Consider the following 17,093-nt stretch of genomic DNA (forward strand, 5'->3'; position numbering starts at 1 on the left):
GAGTAGTGAGTGCAGAGTAGTGAGTAGTGAGTGCAGAGTAGTGAGTGCAGAGTAGTGAGTAGTGAGTGCAGAGTAGTGAGTGCAGAGTAGTGAGTGCAGAGTAGTGAGTAGTGAGTGCAGAGTAGTGAGTAGTGAGTGCAGAGTAGTGAGTGCAGAGTAGTGAGTAGTGAGTAGTGAGTGCAGAGTAGTGAGTGCAGAGTAGTGAGTAGTGAGTGCAGAGTAGTGATTGCAGAGTAGTGAGTGCAGAGTAGTGAGTGCAGAGTAGTGAGTAGTGAGTGCAGAGTAGTGAGTGCAGAGTAGTGAGTAGTGAGTGCAGAGTAGTGAGTGCAGAGTAGTGGGTGCAGAGTAGTGAGTAGTGAGTGCAGAGTAGTGAGTAGTGAGTAGTGAGTGCAGAGTAGTGAGTAGTGAGTGCTGAGTGCAGAGTAGTGAGTAGTGAGTGCAGAGTAGTGAGTGCAGAGTAGTGAGTAGTGAGTAGTGAGTGCAGAGTAGTGAGTAGTGAGTGCAGAGTAGTGAGTGCAGAGTAGTGGGTGCAGAGTAGTGAGTAGTGAGTGCAGAGTAGTGAGTAGTGAGTAGTGAGTGCAGAGTAGTGAGTAGTGAGTGCTGAGTGCAGAGTAGTGAGTAGTGAGTGCAGAGTAGTGAGTGCAGAGTAGTGAGTAGTGAGTGCAGAGTAGTGAGTAGTGAGTGCAGAGTAGTGAGTGCAGAGTAGTGAGTGCAGAGTAGTGAGTGCAGAGTAGTGAGTAGTGAGTAGTGAGTACAGAGTAGTGAGTGCAGAGTAGTGAGTAGTGAGTGCAGAGTAGTGAGTAGTGAGTGCAGAGTAGTGAGTAGTGAGTGCAGAATAGTGAGTAGTGAGTGCAGAGTAGTGAGTGCAGAGTAGTGAGTAGTGAGTAATGAGTAGTGAGTGCAGAGTAGTGAGTAGTGAGTGCAGAGTAGTGAGTAGTGAGTGCATAGTAGTGAGTAGTGAGTGCAGAGTAGTGAGTGCAGAGTAGTGAGTAGTGAGTGCAGAGTAGTGAGTGCAGAGTAGTGAGTAGTGAGTGCAGAGTAGTGAGTGCAGAGTAGTGAGTGCAGAGTAGTGAGTGCAGAGTAGTGAGTAGTGAGTGAAGAGTAGTGAGTAGTGAGTGCAGAGTAGTGAGTAGTGAGTGCAGAGTAGTGAGAGCAGAGTAGTGAGTAGTGAGTGCAGAGTAGTGAGTGCAGAGTAGTGAGTAGTGAGTGCAGAGTAGTGAGTAGTGAGTGCAGAGTAGTGAGTGCAGAGTAGTGAGTGCAGAGTAGTGAGTGCAGAGTAGTGAGTAGTGAGTGTAGAGTAGTGAGTGCAGAGTAGTGAGTGCAGAGTATTGAGTAGTGCGTGCAGAGTAGTGAGTAGGGAGTGCAGAGTAGTGAGTGCAGAGTAGTGAGCAATGAGTAGTGAGTGCAGAGTAGTGAGTAGTGAGTGCAGAGTAATCAGTAGTGAGTCTAGAATAGTGAGTAGTGAGTGCAGAGTAGTGAGTGCAGAGTAGTGAGTGCAGAGTAGTGAGCAATGAGTAGTGAGTGCAGAGTAGTGAGTAGTGAGTAGTGAGTGCAGAGTAGTGAGTAGTGAGTGCAGAGTAGTGAATAGTGAGGGCAGAGTAGTGAGTAGTGAGTGCAGAGTAGTGAGTGCAGAGTAGTGAGTAGTGAGTGCAGAGTAGTGAGTAGTGAGTAGTGAGTGCAGAGTAGTGAGTAGTGAGTAGTGAGTGCAGAGTAGTGAGTAGTGAGTAGTGAGTAGTGAGTGCAGAATAGTGCAGAGTAGTGAGTAGTGAGTGCAGAGTAGTGAGTGCAGAGTAGTGAGTGCAGAGTAGTGAGTAGTGAGTGCAGAGTAGTGAGTGCAGAGTAGTGAGTAGTGAGTGCAGAGTAGTGAGTAGTGAGTGCAGAGTAGTGAGTAGTGAGTAGTGAGTGCAGAGTAGTGAGTGCATAGTAAGTAGTGAGTGCAGAGTAGTGAGTGCAGAGTAGTGAGTGCAGAGTAGGGAGTGCAGAGTAGTGAGTAGTGAGTAGTGAGTGCAGAGTAGTGAGTAGTGAGCGCAGAGTAGTGAGTAGTGAGTGCAGAGTGGTGAGTGCAGAGTGGTGAGTGCAGAGTGGTGAGTGCAGAGTGGTGAGTGCAGAGTGGTGAGTGCCCAGTAGTGAGTGCCGAGTAGTGAGTGCAGAGTAGTGAGTAGTGAGTGCAGAGTAGTGAGTCCAGAGTAGTGAGTGCAAAGTAGTGAGTAGTGAGTGCAGAGTAGTGAGTAGTGAGTGCATGGTAGTGAGCAGTGAGTAGTGAGTGCAGAGTAGTGAGTAGTGAGTGCAGAGTAGTGAGTAGTGAGTGCAGAGTAGTGAGTGCAGAGTAGTGAGTAGTGAGTAGTGAGTAGTGAGTAGTGAGTGCAGAATCGTGCAGAGTAGTGAGTAGTGAGTAGTGAGTGCAGAGTAGTGAGTAGTGAGTGCAGAGTAGTGAGTAGTGAGTGCAGAGTAGTGAGTGCAGAGTAGTGAGTGCAGGGTAGTGAGTGCGGAGTAGTGAGTGCAGAGTAGTGAGTAGTGAGTGCACAGTAGTGAGTAGTGAGTAGTGAGTGCAGAGTAGTGAGTGCATAGTGTGTAGTGAGTGCAGAGTAGTGAGTGCAGAGTAGTGAGTGCAGAGTAGTGAGTAGTGAGTGCAGAGTAGTGAGTAGTGAGTGCAGAGTAGTGAGTAGTGAGTAGTGAGTGCAGAGTAGTGAGTAGTGAGTGCAGAGTGGTGAGTGCAGAGTGGTGAGTGCAGAGTGGTGAGTGCAGAGTAGTGAGTAGTGAGTGCAGAGTAGTGAGTGCATAGTGTGTAGTGAGTGCAGAGTAGTGAGTGCAGAGTAGTGAGTGCAGAGTAGTGAGTAGTGAGTGCAGAGTAGTGAGTAGTGAGTGCAGAGTAGTGAGTAGTGAGTAGTGATTGCAGAGTAGTGAGTAGTGAGTGCAGAGTAGTGAGTAGTGAGTGCAGAATAGTGCACAGTAGTGAGTAGTGAGTAGTGAGTGCAGAGTAGTGAGTAGTGAGTGCAGAGTAGTGAGTAGTGAGTGCAGAGTAGTGAGTGCAGAGTAGTGAGTGCAGAGTAGTGAGTGCGGAGTAGTGAGTAGTGAGTAGTGAGTGCAGAGTAGTGAGTAGTGAGTAGTGAGTGCAGAGTAGTGAGTGCATAGTGAGAAGTGAGTGCAGAGTAGTGAGTGCAGAGTAGTGAGTGCAGAGTAATGAGTAGTGAGTGCAGAGTAGTGAGTAGTGAGTGCAGAGTAGTGAGTAGTGAGTGCAGAGTGGTGAGTGCAGAGTGGTGAGTGCAGAGTGGTGAGTGCAGAGTAGTGAGTAGTGAGTGCAGAGTAGTGAGTGCAGAGTAGTGAGTGCAGAGTAGTGAGTAGTGAGTGCAGAGTAGTGAGTAGTGAGTGCAGAGTAGTGAGTAGTGAGTGCAGAGTAGTGAGTAGTGAGGGCCAAGTAGTGAGGGCCGAGTAGTGAGGGCCGAGTAGTGAGTGCCGAGTAGTGAGTGCCGAGTAGTGAGTGCCGAGTACTGAGTGCCGAGTGGTGAGTGCCGAGTGGTGAGTGCAGAGTGGTGAGTGCAGAGTGGTGAGTGCAGAGTGGGGAGTGCAGAGTGCAGAGTAGTGAGTGCAGAGTAGTGAGTGCAGAGTAGTGAGTGCAGAGTAGTGAGCACAGAGTAGTGAGTGCAGAGTGCAGAGTGCAGAGTAGTGAGTGCAGAGTAGTGAGTGCAGAGTGCAGAGTAGTGAGTGCAGAGTAGTGAGTGCAGAGTAGTGAGTGCAGAGTAGTGAGTGCCGAGTAGTGAGTGCCGAGTAGTGAGTGCTGAGTAGTGAGTAGTGAGTGCAGAGTGGTGAGTGCAGAGTGGTGAGTGCAGAGTGGTGAGTGCAGAGTGGTGAGTGCAGAGTGGTGCGTGCAGAGTAGTGAGTGCAGAGTAGTGAGTAGTGAGTGCAGAGTAGTGAGTAGTGAGTGCAGAGTAGTGAGTAGTGAGTGCAGAGTAGTGAGTAGTGAGTGCAGAGTAGTGAATAGTGAGTGCAGAGTAGTGAGTAGTGAGTGCAGAGTAGTGAGTGCAGAGTAGTGAGTAGTGAGTGCAGAGTAGTGAGTAGTGAATAGTGAGTGCAGAGTAGTGAGTGGTGAGTAGTGAGGGCAGAGTAGTGAGTAGTGAGTGCAGAGTAGTGAGTGCAGAGTAGTGAGTGCAGAGTAGTGAGTAGTGAGTGCAGAGTAGTGAGTGCAGAGTAGTGAGTGCAGAGTAGTGAGTAGTGAGTGCAGAGTAGTGAGTAGTGAGTGCAGAGTAGTGAGTATTGAGTGCAGAGTAGTGAGTAGTGAGTGCAGAGTAGTGAGTGCAGAGTAGTGAGTGCAGAGTAGTGAGTAGTGAGTGTAGAGTAGTGAGTGCAGAGTAGTGAGTGCAGAGTATTGAGTAGTGCGTGCAGAGTAGTGAGTAGTGAGTGCAGAGTAGTGAGTGCAGAGTAGTGAGCAATGAGTAGTGAGTGCAGAGTAGTGAGTAGTGAGTGCAGAGTAATGAGTAGTGAGTCTAGAATAGTGAGTAGTGAGTGCAGAGTAGTGAGTAGTGAGTGCAGAGTAGTGAGTGCAGAGTAGTGAGCAATGAGTAGTGAGTGCAGAGTAGTGAGTAGTGAGTAGTGAGTGCAGAGTAGTGAGTAGTGAGTGCAGAGTAGTGAATAGTGAGTGCAGAGTAGTGAGTAGTGAGTGCAGAGTAGTGAGTGCAGAGTAGTGAGTAGTGAGTGCAGAGTAGTGAGTAGTGAGTAGTGAGTGCAGAGTAGTGAGTAGTGAGTAGTGAGTGCAGAGTAGTGAGTAGTGAGTAGTGAGTAGTGAGTGCAGAATAGTGCAGAGTAGTGAGTAGTGAGTAGTGAGTGCAGAGTAGTGAGTGCAGAGTAGTGAGTGCAGAGTAGTGAGTGCAGAGTAGTGAGTAGTGAGTGCAGAGTAGTGAGTGCAGAGTAGTGAGTAGTGAGTGCAGAGTAGTGAGTAGTGAGTAGTGAGTGCAGAGTAGTGAGTAGTGAGTAGTGAGTGCAGAGTAGTGAGTGCATAGTAAGTAGTGAGTGCAGAGTAGTGAGTGCAGAGTAGTGAGTGCAGAGTAGGGAGTGCAGAGTAGTGAGTAGTGAGTAGTGAGTGCAGAGTAGTGAGTAGTGAGCGCAGAGTAGTGAGTAGTGAGTGCAGAGTGGTGAGTGCAGAGTGGTGAGTGCAGAGTGGTGAGTGCAGAGTGGTGAGTGCAGAGTGGTGAGTGCCCAGTAGTGAGTGCCGAGTAGTGAGTGCAGAGTAGTGAGTAGTGAGTGCAGAGTAGTGAGTCCAGAGTAGTGAGTGCAAAGTAGTGAGTAGTGAGTGCAGAGTAGTGAGTAGTGAGTGCAGAGTAGTGAGCAGTGAGTAGTGAGTGCAGAGTAGTGAGTAGTGAGTGCAGAGTAGTGAGTAGTGAGTGCAGAGTAGTGAGTGCAGAGTAGTGAGTAGTGAGTAGTGAGTAGTGAGTAGTGAGTGCAGAATCGTGCAGAGTAGTGAGTAGTGAGTAGTGAGTGCAGAGTAGTGAGTAGTGAGTGCAGAGTAGTGAGTAGTGAGTGCAGAGTAGTGAGTGCAGAGTAGTGAGTGCAGGGTAGTGAGTGCAGAGTAGTGAGTGCAGAGTAGTGAGTAGTGAGTGCACAGTAGTGAGTAGTGAGTAGTGAGTGCAGAGTAGTGAGTGCATAGTGTGTAGTGAGTGCAGAGTAGTGAGTGCAGAGTAGTGAGTGCAGAGTAGTGAGTAGTGAGTGCAGAGTAGTGAGTAGTGAGTGCAGAGTAGTGAGTAGTGAGTAGTGAGTGCAGAGTAGTGAGTAGTGAGTGCAGAGTGGTGAGTGCAGAGTGGTGAGTGCAGAGTGGTGAGTGCAGAGTAGTGAGTAGTGAGTGCAGAGTAGTGAGTGCATAGTGTGTAGTGAGTGCAGAGTAGTGAGTGCAGAGTAGTGAGTGCAGAGTAGTGAGTAGTGAGTGCAGAGTAGTGAGTAGTGAGTGCAGAGTAGTGAGTAGTGAGTAGTGATTGCAGAGTAGTGAGTAGTGAGTGCAGAGTAGTGAGTAGTGAGTGCAGAATAGTGCACAGTAGTGAGTAGTGAGTAGTGAGTGCAGAGTAGTGAGTAGTGAGTGCAGAGTAGTGAGTAGTGAGTGCAGAGTAGTGAGTGCAGAGTAGTGAGTGCAGAGTAGTGAGTGCGGAGTAGTGAGTAGTGAGTAGTGAGTGCAGAGTAGTGAGTAGTGAGTAGTGAGTGCAGAGTAGTGAGTGCATAGTGAGAAGTGAGTGCAGAGTAGTGAGTGCAGAGTAGTGAGTGCAGAGTAATGAGTAGTGAGTGCAGAGTAGTGAGTAGTGAGTGCAGAGTAGTGAGTAGTGAGTGCAGAGTGGTGAGTGCAGAGTGGTGAGTGCAGAGTGGTGAGTGCAGAGTAGTGAGTAGTGAGTGCAGAGTAGTGAGTGCAGAGTAGTGAGTAGTGAGTGCAGAGTAGTGAGTAGTGAGTGCAGAGTAGTGAGTAGTGAGGGCCAAGTAGTGAGGGCCGAGTAGTGAGGGCCGAGTAGTGAGTGCCGAGTAGTGAGTGCCGAGTAGTGAGTGCCGAGTACTGAGTGCCGAGTGGTGAGTGCCGAGTGGTGAGTGCAGAGTGGTGAGTGCAGAGTGCTGAGTGCAGAGTGGGGAGTGCAGAGTGCAGAGTAGTGAGTGCAGAGTAGTGAGTGCAGAGTAGTGAGTGCAGAGTAGTGAGCGCAGAGTAGTGAGTGCAGAGTGCAGAGTGCAGAGTAGTGAGTGCAGAGTAGTGAGTGCAGAGTGCAGAGTAGTGAGTGCAGAGTAGTGAGTGCAGAGTAGTGAGTGCAGAGTAGTGAGTGCCGAGTAGTGAGTGCCGAGTAGTGAGTGCTGAGTAGTGAGTAGTGAGTGCAGAGTGGTGAGTGCAGAGTGGTGAGTGCAGAGTGGTGAGTGCAGAGTTGTGAGTGCAGAGTGGTGCGTGCAGAGTAGTGAGTGCAGAGTAGTGAGTAGTGAGTGCAGAGTAGTGAGTAGTGAGTAGTGAGTGCAGAGTAGTGAGTAGTGAGTGCAGAGTAGTGAGTAGTGAGTGCAGAGTAGTGAGTAGTGAGTGCAGAGTAGTGAATAGTGAGTGCAGAGTAGTGAGTAGTGAGTGTAGAGTAGTGAGTGCAGAGTAGTGAGTAGTGAGTGCAGAGTAGTGAGTAGTGAATAGTGAGTGCAGAGTAGTGAGTAGTGAGTAGTGAGGGCAGAGTAGTGAGTAGTGAGTGCAGAGTAGTGAGTGCAGAGTAGTGAGTGCAGAGTAGTGAGTAGTGAGTGCAGAGTAGTGAGTGCAGAGTAGTGAGTGCAGAGTAGTGAGTAGTGAGTGCAGAGTAGTGAGTAGTGAGTGCAGAGTAGTGAGTAGTGAGTGCAGAGTAGTGAGTAGTGAGTGCAGAGTAGTGAGTGCAGAGTGCAGAGTAATAAGTGCAGAGTGCAGAGTAGTGGGTGCAGAGTAGTGAGTGCAGAGTAGTGAGTGCAGAGTAGTGATTGCAGAGTAGTGGGTGCAGAGTAGTGGGTGCAGAGTAGTGAGTGCAGTGTAGTGAGTGCAGAGTAGTGAGTGCAGAGTGAGTGTGCAGAGTGAGTGGGCAGAGTGCAAAGTACGAGTGCAGAGTTGTGAGTGAACTGTGTGAGTGTGTAGGGTGAGCAGTGTGTGAGCGTGCAGGGTTAACAGTCTGTGAGCGTGCAGGGTGAACATTGTATGAGCGTGTAGGGTGAGCAGTGTGTGAGCGTGTAGGGTGAGCAATGGGTGAGCGTGCAGGGTGAGCATTGTGTGAGCGTGCAGGGTGAACAGTGTGTGAGTGTGCAGGGTGAACAGTTTGTGAGTGTGCAAGGTGAACAGTTTGTGAGTGTGCAGGGTGAACAATTCCAATCGAAACCACATAATTCCATTACACACCGCATGCATACACTCAATAACACATGGCCAAAAGACATTGCCATTTACAATGCCATTAGCTCTAACTCAAATAAACCCGAGACCTAGTGCATTTCCAATGCTTGTTGCCTTTTGTTTTGTTGGCTCGTCTGGGGGTTGTGGCCTGTCAGTCCGTGTTCTTGCCTCTGGTTTTTGTGCCCGGTCTGCCTCTTTTGGGGTGTTGCCTGTGTGTCTGTTGTCCCTGTGCAGTTGTCGCACCTTTTTTCTTCCTGGCTGCTGTGTCTTCAATTCTTTTTGGGGTTGTATGGGACTTCCTCATCTGCTCTCCAGGCTCGCCGGACCTGTCTGTCCGTCTTCAGTTGCTACAATGTTCTGTGGCCTACAGGGTCCCTATTTTCCTAGACTCTCCTCTGCCTTGGTGGTTGGGTGTTGGGGTGTTGTCCCCTTCTCTTGGGGATATTTTCATGGATGCCTCTCATTTTGCCTGGGGGATGTTTTCCTTCAGCTCTTGTTGTATGCATGGTGGTTGGTGTTCTGCGACCGTCTGTCCCCCTGTCTTCTCTAGTGCCGGGCTACCTTGTTGGAGCTATCCCTGCTCGCTCCTGGGTGGGCTTGGCCTGTCCAGGGAGCCCTTGTGACTGGCCTGGCCTGCCTTCCCTTTCGACCTGGGCATTTCCCTCTCCCTGTGGGGTCCTGTGTTGCCAGTTCCTGATCTTGCCATACGGCCTGTGTCCTGGTGTCCGGGTTGGTACCTGGTTGTTGGCCTTTGTGCTGGCTGTTGTTTTGGGGTGGGTTCCTGTTGCCATTTTGGCAGCTGTTGGGCCTTCTCCCCTGACCTGTTCCTTGTGCAGCCTGGGCTGAGGTTTCAGCTTTTTTTACGTGCCTCCCGTGCTGGTTTTCTCCGTGCGTGGTCTTTCTGGTTTCGGGTTCCCTTGTGGGGGCCACGTGGTTTCCTGGGCCTTTGGCCTAAGTGGGTTTTGTCTGGGTGCCCTGCTAGTGCAGTATTGGTTGCTGATTGGCTGTTTTTGACTGCTCGCCTTTTTATGTCTACCGGCTGCAGGTGTTGGTGGCCTGTTTGTTCGTTGTTGAGATCTGGGCTTTGTGCTGGCATGAGGTATTGCTTTGTTCCATATTGATAGCATGCTTTTTTTCTTGTGTCTCTGTTCTAGCCATGTGTAAGATTGTTTGTAAGTCACATACTTTTTCTAATATATTTTTTTCCTGAATTTTATAGAACAGCATGCTTGAAACATCCTTAACCTTATCGTTTCTTCATTGTTAAACTTCTCAAATTCACAAATAATGAGCAACTTCCTTAGTCTTGTTACGTATTCATCCATGGACTCATTCTCTTTTTGAAAAGCCAAACAGAAAATTGTACCTTTGCGTATAGTCCTTTCTTGTTCAGGAAATACCACTATCAAATCCTCCACATCATCACCAACAAGGTTGAGCAACAGTGCTCATCATTTGTTCTCCATTTTTATCACCTTTGCAAAATACTTTGTTGATCAGATATGTCAATATGCTTGAAACATTCTCCACATTTTTCATCATTATAAGTGTCTGTATCTGTATTTATTGTTGCCTCACTGCAACTTGTACCTTCACTTGACATTTTATTTAAGGAGAGGAAGAGAGGAAAAAGGAAAAATAATTAAAACCAATTTGCACTTCAAACTGTTATGGTTGACTTTAGAATGAACTTTATTGTATGTTCCAGACTCAATTCAGGTGTGCCTGACTTCAAATTGGAGTTCCACTGTGTGATTCAGGCTGAATTCAGATGTGCCTGGCTTCAAAATGGCACTTTATGACATTATTCAGGCCCAAATCAGATACGCCTGACTTTAAAATGGCCATCGTGATTTATTTTCAACAATGCAGTTGTCAATGTCAATGGCATTCATTTTTTAACAACGGGCATGTGCACAAAATTTGCCCAAAAACTTGTTTTAATTGTTCTGCTTGTTTTTACTGGATCGTTTTCCTAAAATGACGCACGTCTAATTAGCTACACACAGTGCATGACTAATATCCTTTTTACCTCACACGCATGCTCCGTGATTAACTGAGTCGTAAGGGCGCAGGCGAGCCTCAGTCAGCGCCCTTCTTTTAAACTTCAACTTTCTGCCTTCAACTTTCTTCACAATGGTCTTTTAGATCCAATTACTCGCTGCAGGATGTCTATAGGCCACACCATCACTTGCAGGCACCAGATTTTCAATGCCTCACACGCTTACCGGTAAGTGCAGCCACCAGGATTCTTTCAATAGATGCCACATGGATGTTTTTTGCATGTTGCCACTGCAATAGCCGCAATTAATGAGTCATAGTCGGCACAGACTCTGTATGTATTTATTCAGTACACCAGTGCTTTTCCTTCCGCACTCTCACCAACTGTACTTTGTATATTCTATTTCTATTTCCCTTTAACCTTCCAATCCACACATTCTATTACATCACTGTACATCACAGTACATCATCACAATCAGCATTCCGTTCATCATCTAATCCAATGCCTTTCTCTTGGACTTCAAACTCTCCGGAAATTTATAAAACAAGACTTTGAAAGAAACACTTTTCAACCTTATTGCCAACATGAACATCAAGCACTGCAACCAAGGCGAACATTGCTGTTGGACCCGGCCTCATGGCGTGGTCCTACCCCTCCCGCATGGCGGGCCCAGGACGACATCGGCCCTCCACCCAGCATCGGGCAGCCCTTTGGCCCGACACTGCACGCCCCAACATTGCTGGTCCGGCCACCATCCCGGACCCCCACTACCGACCTGGCTCCAGCGTGGGCCCCTCACGACCTAAGCACGAGGCCGCGCCCGACTCCATCTTGGGCCCACCATGTCACGACCACGTGGCCTCGGCCCCGGCCCAGGCCTCAGCACAGCCCAGACATCGAGGCACCAAGATCCACCCAGGTGGTCGAGTGGCCACTCGACAGATCCCGGAGAAAAGGGTGGTTCGATGGCCCTCCAGCCGTCCCCGGATGCCTGGTTTCGATCGCCCCTCCGGCCTCCCTGGGCGCTGGCTCCACCCCCCTGCTGGGTGTCTGGACACCATCATCCCGGCCCCTCTGACCCCCAGGCGCGAGGGTCCGGACATCAAAGGACTCCAGTCCTATATCTGGGCCAGCTCTGGATTAGGACGTCAGTTGTATCCTGGACTGGAAAGCCCTGCTGACGCTGTCAAGGCCGACCCCAGAAGAACTAATTTTTCCTGGAACCTCACGAGAACTTGGGAGCCTGCTGGCGCTGCCGCGGCCCACCTTTGCCGAAACATCTTGAGACCCTGCTGGCGCTGCCGCTGCCCACCTTTGCCGAACCATCTTGGGAGCCTGCTGGCGCTGCCGCGGCCCACCTTTGCCGAAACATCTTGAGAGCCTGCTGGCGCTGCCGCAGCCCACCTTTGCCGAACCATCTTGGGAGCCTGCTGGCGCTGCCGCGGCCCACCTTTGCCGAACCCTCTTGAGTGCCTGCTGGCGCTGCCGCGGCCCACCTTTGCCGAACCATCTTGGGAGCCTGCTGGCGCTGCCGCGGCCCACCTTTGCCGAACCATCTTGAGAGCCTGCTGGCGCTGCCGCGGCTCAACCTCTCGGAACCCCCGGCTCGAGGATTGAGAGCTGTGCGCAAGGTATCCCTTCCTCCACCCCAACCGAGACTGTCCCGCTACCCTGATCCCCTCTTGCGAGACTTTACAGACCCCTCGGTCTGCTTGCACATATCGCTGAGAACCAGCAACGTTTACTTCCTGATAAAGCTTACGAACTCGACCTCTGGTGTGGTGTCCATTTGTAGTGTGTGGTTACTCTGCTGTGCGATCCTAGGAGAGGGCCCTCACCCAGGAGGCCTCTCAGTAACGCTCGGCTACTTCTTAACGGAGAGGTGGACCTAGGGGTGGTCAGTCAGACATCTTCTGCCTCCCCCGGGGTCGCCTTTCTAACATTGGTGGCAGCGGTGGATCCGAGCCGACGCAGATCGTACGAGAGAGTAATTCACTCACTACCGAGAAAAACACACCGCGACCATGACTACTCAGGAAACCAGACCGACAACGGAATTCCAGAAAGGAAAGATGGAAGATTACAGCCACAAGGAATTAAAACAATTTTGCAAGGACCTAGGCATCGCTACCACGGGCCTCAACACCAAAGAGGACTTTAAATCAGCCCTGCAAGCCTGGGCGGACGCCGATAACGCGCCGCCTCCGAATGAAGATAACCCGGGCCCGAATGGACGCCCGGAGACCGACGCGAACACAGCGGGGGAAAGACCCGCAGACCTAGACACGGGCCTCCCCCACTGAGACGCCCGAGAACGAGAGAGGAACCGGCTCCACAGGTTGGAGCTCGCCCGACTCCGACAAGAAGGAGAGATACAGCTGGCAGAAAGGAAATTAGCCCTCGACCAACTACGGCTGGAAGGAGACCTAGAGGAAAGGAGAAGACAACGAGACCTCGAAGAAAAGAAACTCGTGCTCGAGCATGAGCGCGGCCTCAAAGAACTGGAAATCAAGGCCAAGACAACAGAAAGACCTCACCCCCGCCGGGGGACACGAAGGTGCACATACCCAAGGAGGTCGTCAAAGAATACTATAAGAACGACGACATCCAACAGTGGTTCAAAGCCTACAAGGTCGCCATGACCGCCCATCGAGTACCCCTCAAAGACTGGGGCGCCGGCTTATGGGGGAAGTTCATCAACGAGGGGAGAGACGCCCTGCTAGAGCTCCCCGACGCCGAGATGACCTCGTACGAACACATGAAGACCGCCCTCCTCACTCGCTATGGACTCACCCCCGAAATGTACCGGCAGCGATTTCGAGACTGTAAAAAAATCCCCGGTACCACTTGGGTGGAGTACGTGAACTTTTACAGCAGAGCCTTCGAAGGGTGGATCAGAGGCTGCCAGGTCACCACCTACCAGCAGTTGGTCGACCTCATCCTATGGGAGCATCTTTCCAATAATTGCTTTGTCGAACTCCGGCAGCCCCTCCTCGACAGCAAATTGACAGAGCCACGAAAACTCGCTGTCGAGGCGGATAGATGGGTGAGCAACCGAGTTCCCCGGAGTCCGATGGGAGACTACGGCCGGGGATCCCCGGGGAACCACCGACCCCGAGGCGGCGGAGGAGGCCAGAGCAGGGGCCGAGACACCCCCGCGGGGTCATCCCCTACCTCCCAGTCGCCATCCCTGGGTTGGAGGGGAGGCCCCCCAGCCAGGCCCGGGCCCCGCCCGAATGTTACGTGCCACAGATGCCAGCAACAGGGCCATTATGCGAACGACCCTCTCTGCCCGATGAACCAGCGACCCGGCACCACCGGTCCCCCGAGCCGCCAGATCGCAGCCGCCGCCCTGAGTGCAGAGGGAGGCGAAGAAGAGGGCGACGACACCGAGCAGGCCGAGTGGGAGCCCGCAGCCATGATCTTAGCATGCCTGGGTGATCGAGACATGATCCCCCGAGACCCGATCCCAGGTAACACCCAGAAATACCGCCAATGGGTCACCATCAATGGACGTCGGGCCGAAGCCCTCCGGGATACTGGAGCCAGCGTGACTGCGGTCCGCTGCCACTTGGTAACACCAGAACAAATTCTCCCCAACGTCTTGTGCCCAGTGCGGTCGGCTGACAACTCTGAAAGTTTGTGCCAGATGGCCCGCATCCCCTTCGAGTGGGGAGGGGTGTCGGGCATGCTGAAGGTGACTGTCCGAGACGATGCCCCCGTGGACTGCCTCCTCGGGAACGACCTGGAAAGTTCCCTCTGGGCCGGCGTAGAGCGGAAAGAGCATCTGGGGATGCTAGGCCTTCCCGAGTGGGTTTGTGCGACCACCCGCTCCATGTCCGCCTGGGCCTCCCCCCCAATGGAGGAAGCCCCGATCGAGGAGCCGGAGTGGCCCGCACCTCCACCGCCCGCCGTCCCTGAGGATACTGACTCTGAACCCGGCCCCCCGGGGCCCAGCCATGAGGAAATCACCGAGCTCGGCCACCTGCCGGAACTAGCTCAGTGGCGCCAAGAAGGTGGCCCCACCCGCGAACAATTCCGACAAGAACAGAGCACCTGTCCCTCCCTCGAGGGAATTCGATGACAAGCCGCCACTCAAGCCGCTGGAGACCCTGCGGGGACCCACTGGGTCTATTGGGACAACGACCTTCTCTACAGTGAGCAGAAGATTGCCGAACTAGGGGCCAGCCGGGTGCTGGTCGTTCCCCTCCGATTTCGAGACTTCCTCTTGAACTTAGCACATGATGTGCCCCTCGCCGGGCACCTGGGGCAGGACAAAACTTACAGCCGCCTGGTGACTCATTTCTACTGGCCAAAAATGCGCAACGATGTGCACAATCACTGCAGATCCTGCCCGACCTGTCAAGACAGCGGGAAGAGCGGGGGGAAAGTCAAAGCCCCGCTCCAGCCGTTTCCCGTGGTCACCACCCCCTTCGAGCGAGTGGGGATAGACATCGTGGGGCCCCTGGACCCCCGCACCCCTCAAGGGCACCGCTTCATCCTCGTGCTGGTGGACCATGCCACCCGATATCCGGAAGCCATCCCCCTCCGAACCATCACGGCCCCAGTAGTAGGCCGGGCCCTAATGGGGATCTTCTCCAGAGTCGGCTTCCCCCGCGAAGTCATGAGTGATCGGGGCACAAACTTTATTTCCAAGTATATGCGATCCCTGTGGCAACAGTGCGGGGTCACATATAAGTTCACCACCCCGTATCACCCCCAAGGAAATGGACTTGTGGAGCGGTTTAACCGAACACTGAAGGGAATGATCAAGGGCCTCGAGGAGCCCCTACGACGCAAATGGGATGTTCTGCTGCCTTGCCTCCTGTTTGCGTACCGCGAAGTACCCCAGAAGTCCCTGGGGTTCAGCCCCTTCGAACTATTGTATGGGCACCCGGTCCGGGGCCCCCTCAGCCTGGTCAAAGAAGGCTGGGAGACGGCTGCCCGAGGCGCTCCACCAGATGTCTACCAGTACCTCCTGACCCTCCGCAACCAGACTCGGAAGTTCCGGGAACTTGCCGAAGCCAACCTTGAAGCCAGTCAGGAGGAGATGAAACGCTGGTATGACCAGTACGCCTCGTCCATCGAATTCGAACCGGGCCAGCAGGTCTGGGTCATGTCCCCGGTTGAACCTTGTGCCCTCCAAGACAAGTGGACGGGACCCTTCAAAGTGGTGGAGCGCAAGAGCCCCGTCACCTATCTGGTGGACATGGAGTCCCCCCGGAACCCCCTCCGGGTTCTACACGCTAACCGGCTCAAGCCGCACTTTGCCCGCACTGAACTAAGCCTGCTGTTAGCGACCGATGAAGGAGCTGAAGACGACTCCGAACCACTGCTGGATCTCATGAGCACCACTGAGAAGGACGGCTCCATCGAAGGGGTCATGCTCTCCTCCACCCTGACCCCGGAGCAGCACCATGACTGCCGGCAGCTGCTGGGGCAGTTTGCAGATCTGTTTTCCCTCACCCCTGGAGTCACCCGGTGGTGTGTCCACGATGTAGACACCGGAGACAGCCCGCCTGTAAGACACCGAGCTTTCCGAGTGCCCGATCGAGTTCGGGCCTGCATCCAGTCCGAGGTGGCCAAGATGCTAGCGCTGGGGGTAGTCGAACCCTCCGACAGTCCGTGGGCCAGCCCAGTTGTCCTGGTCCCTAAAGCCGCCGCCCCCGGCACGCCCCCGGAGCTCTGGTTCTGTGTTGACTACCGGGGGCTGAATGCCGTCACCAGGACCGACGGCCATCCCATCCCCCGGGCGGATGAACTGATCGATCGCCTGGGGGCTGCGAAGTATCTCAGCACCTTCGATCTCACGGCCGGGTATTGGCAGATCGGCCTCACCCCTGGAGCGCAAGAGCGATCAGCCTTCTCGACCCCTGATGGCCACTACCATTTCAAGGTGATGCCCTTCGGCATGAAAAACGCCCCGGCCACCTTCCAGAGACTCGTGAATAGAGTGCTGGCCGGGCTAGAAGAGTTCAGCGCCGCCTACCTAGACGACATTGCAGTGTACAGCCTCCGCTGGGATGCACACCTGACCCACCTCCGGGAGGTCCTATCGGCCCTCCGACGGGCCGGACTAACAATAAAGGCCAGCAAGTGCCAGATCGGCCAAGGGTCCGTGACGTATCTAGGACACCAGGTGGGAAGCGGCCGGGTGGCTCCCCTCCAGCCAAAGATTGACGCCATCCGGGCCTGGGAGCCCCCAATCACCCAAACAGCCGTCCGAGCCTTCCTGGGGCTCACAGGATACTATCGGTGCTTCATCAAAGACTATGGAAGCATTGTGGGGCCCCTCACGGAACTGACCTCCAAGAAGCTACCCCAGAAGGTGTGCTGGACCCCAGAGTGCCAAGCAGCCTTCGAGACTCTAAAGACTGCCATGTGCACCGCCCCTGTGCTCCAGGCCCCCGACTACAGCCGAGAGTTTGTGGTCCAAACCGACGCCTTGGAGCACGGCATTGGGGCGGTCCTCTCACAAGTAAACCCTGAGGGAATCGACCTTCCCGTTGCCTTCATCAGCCGGCGGCTGCTAGCCAGAGAACAGCGCTGGAGCACCATCGAGAGGGAAGCCTTCGCCGTCGTGTGGGCCCTAAAGAAGCTCCGGCCCTACCTCTTCGGCACCCACTTCCGGGTCCAGACCGACCACCGGCCCCTGCGGTGGTTGATGCAGATGCGGGGCGAGAACCCGAAACTGTTGCGATGGTCCATCTCCCTGCAAGGGATGGACTTCACTGTGGAGCATCGCCCCGGCAACGACCACGCCAATGCTGACGGCCTCCCCAGATTCTTCAGCCTCGGCGAGGAGAATCCCCAAGAAGATGGGTGACTCTCCCCTGCCTTCAGCTGGGGGGGACGCATGTTGGACCCGGCCTCATGGCGTGGTCCTACCCCTCCCGCATGGCGGGCCCAGGACGACATCGGCCCTCCACCCAGCATCGGGCAGCCCTTTGGCCCGACACTGCATGCCCCAACATTGCTGGTCCGGCCACCATCCCGGACCCCCACTACCGACCTGGCTCCAGCATGGGCCCCTCACGACCTAAGCACGAGGCCGCCCCCGACTCCATCTTGGGCCCACCACGTCACGACCACGTGGCCTCGGCCCCGGCCCAGGCCTCAGCACAGCCCAGACATCGAGGCACCAAGATCCACCCAGGTGGTCGAGTGGCCACTCGACAGATCCCGGAGAAAAGGGTGGTTCGATGGCCCTCCAGCCGTCCCCGGACGCCTGGTTTCGATCGCCCCTCCGGC

This window comes from Lissotriton helveticus, chromosome 11 (genome assembly GCF_964261635.1).
Source record: "Lissotriton helveticus chromosome 11, aLisHel1.1, whole genome shotgun sequence".
NCBI classification, from domain to species: domain Eukaryota; kingdom Metazoa; phylum Chordata; class Amphibia; order Caudata; family Salamandridae; genus Lissotriton; species Lissotriton helveticus.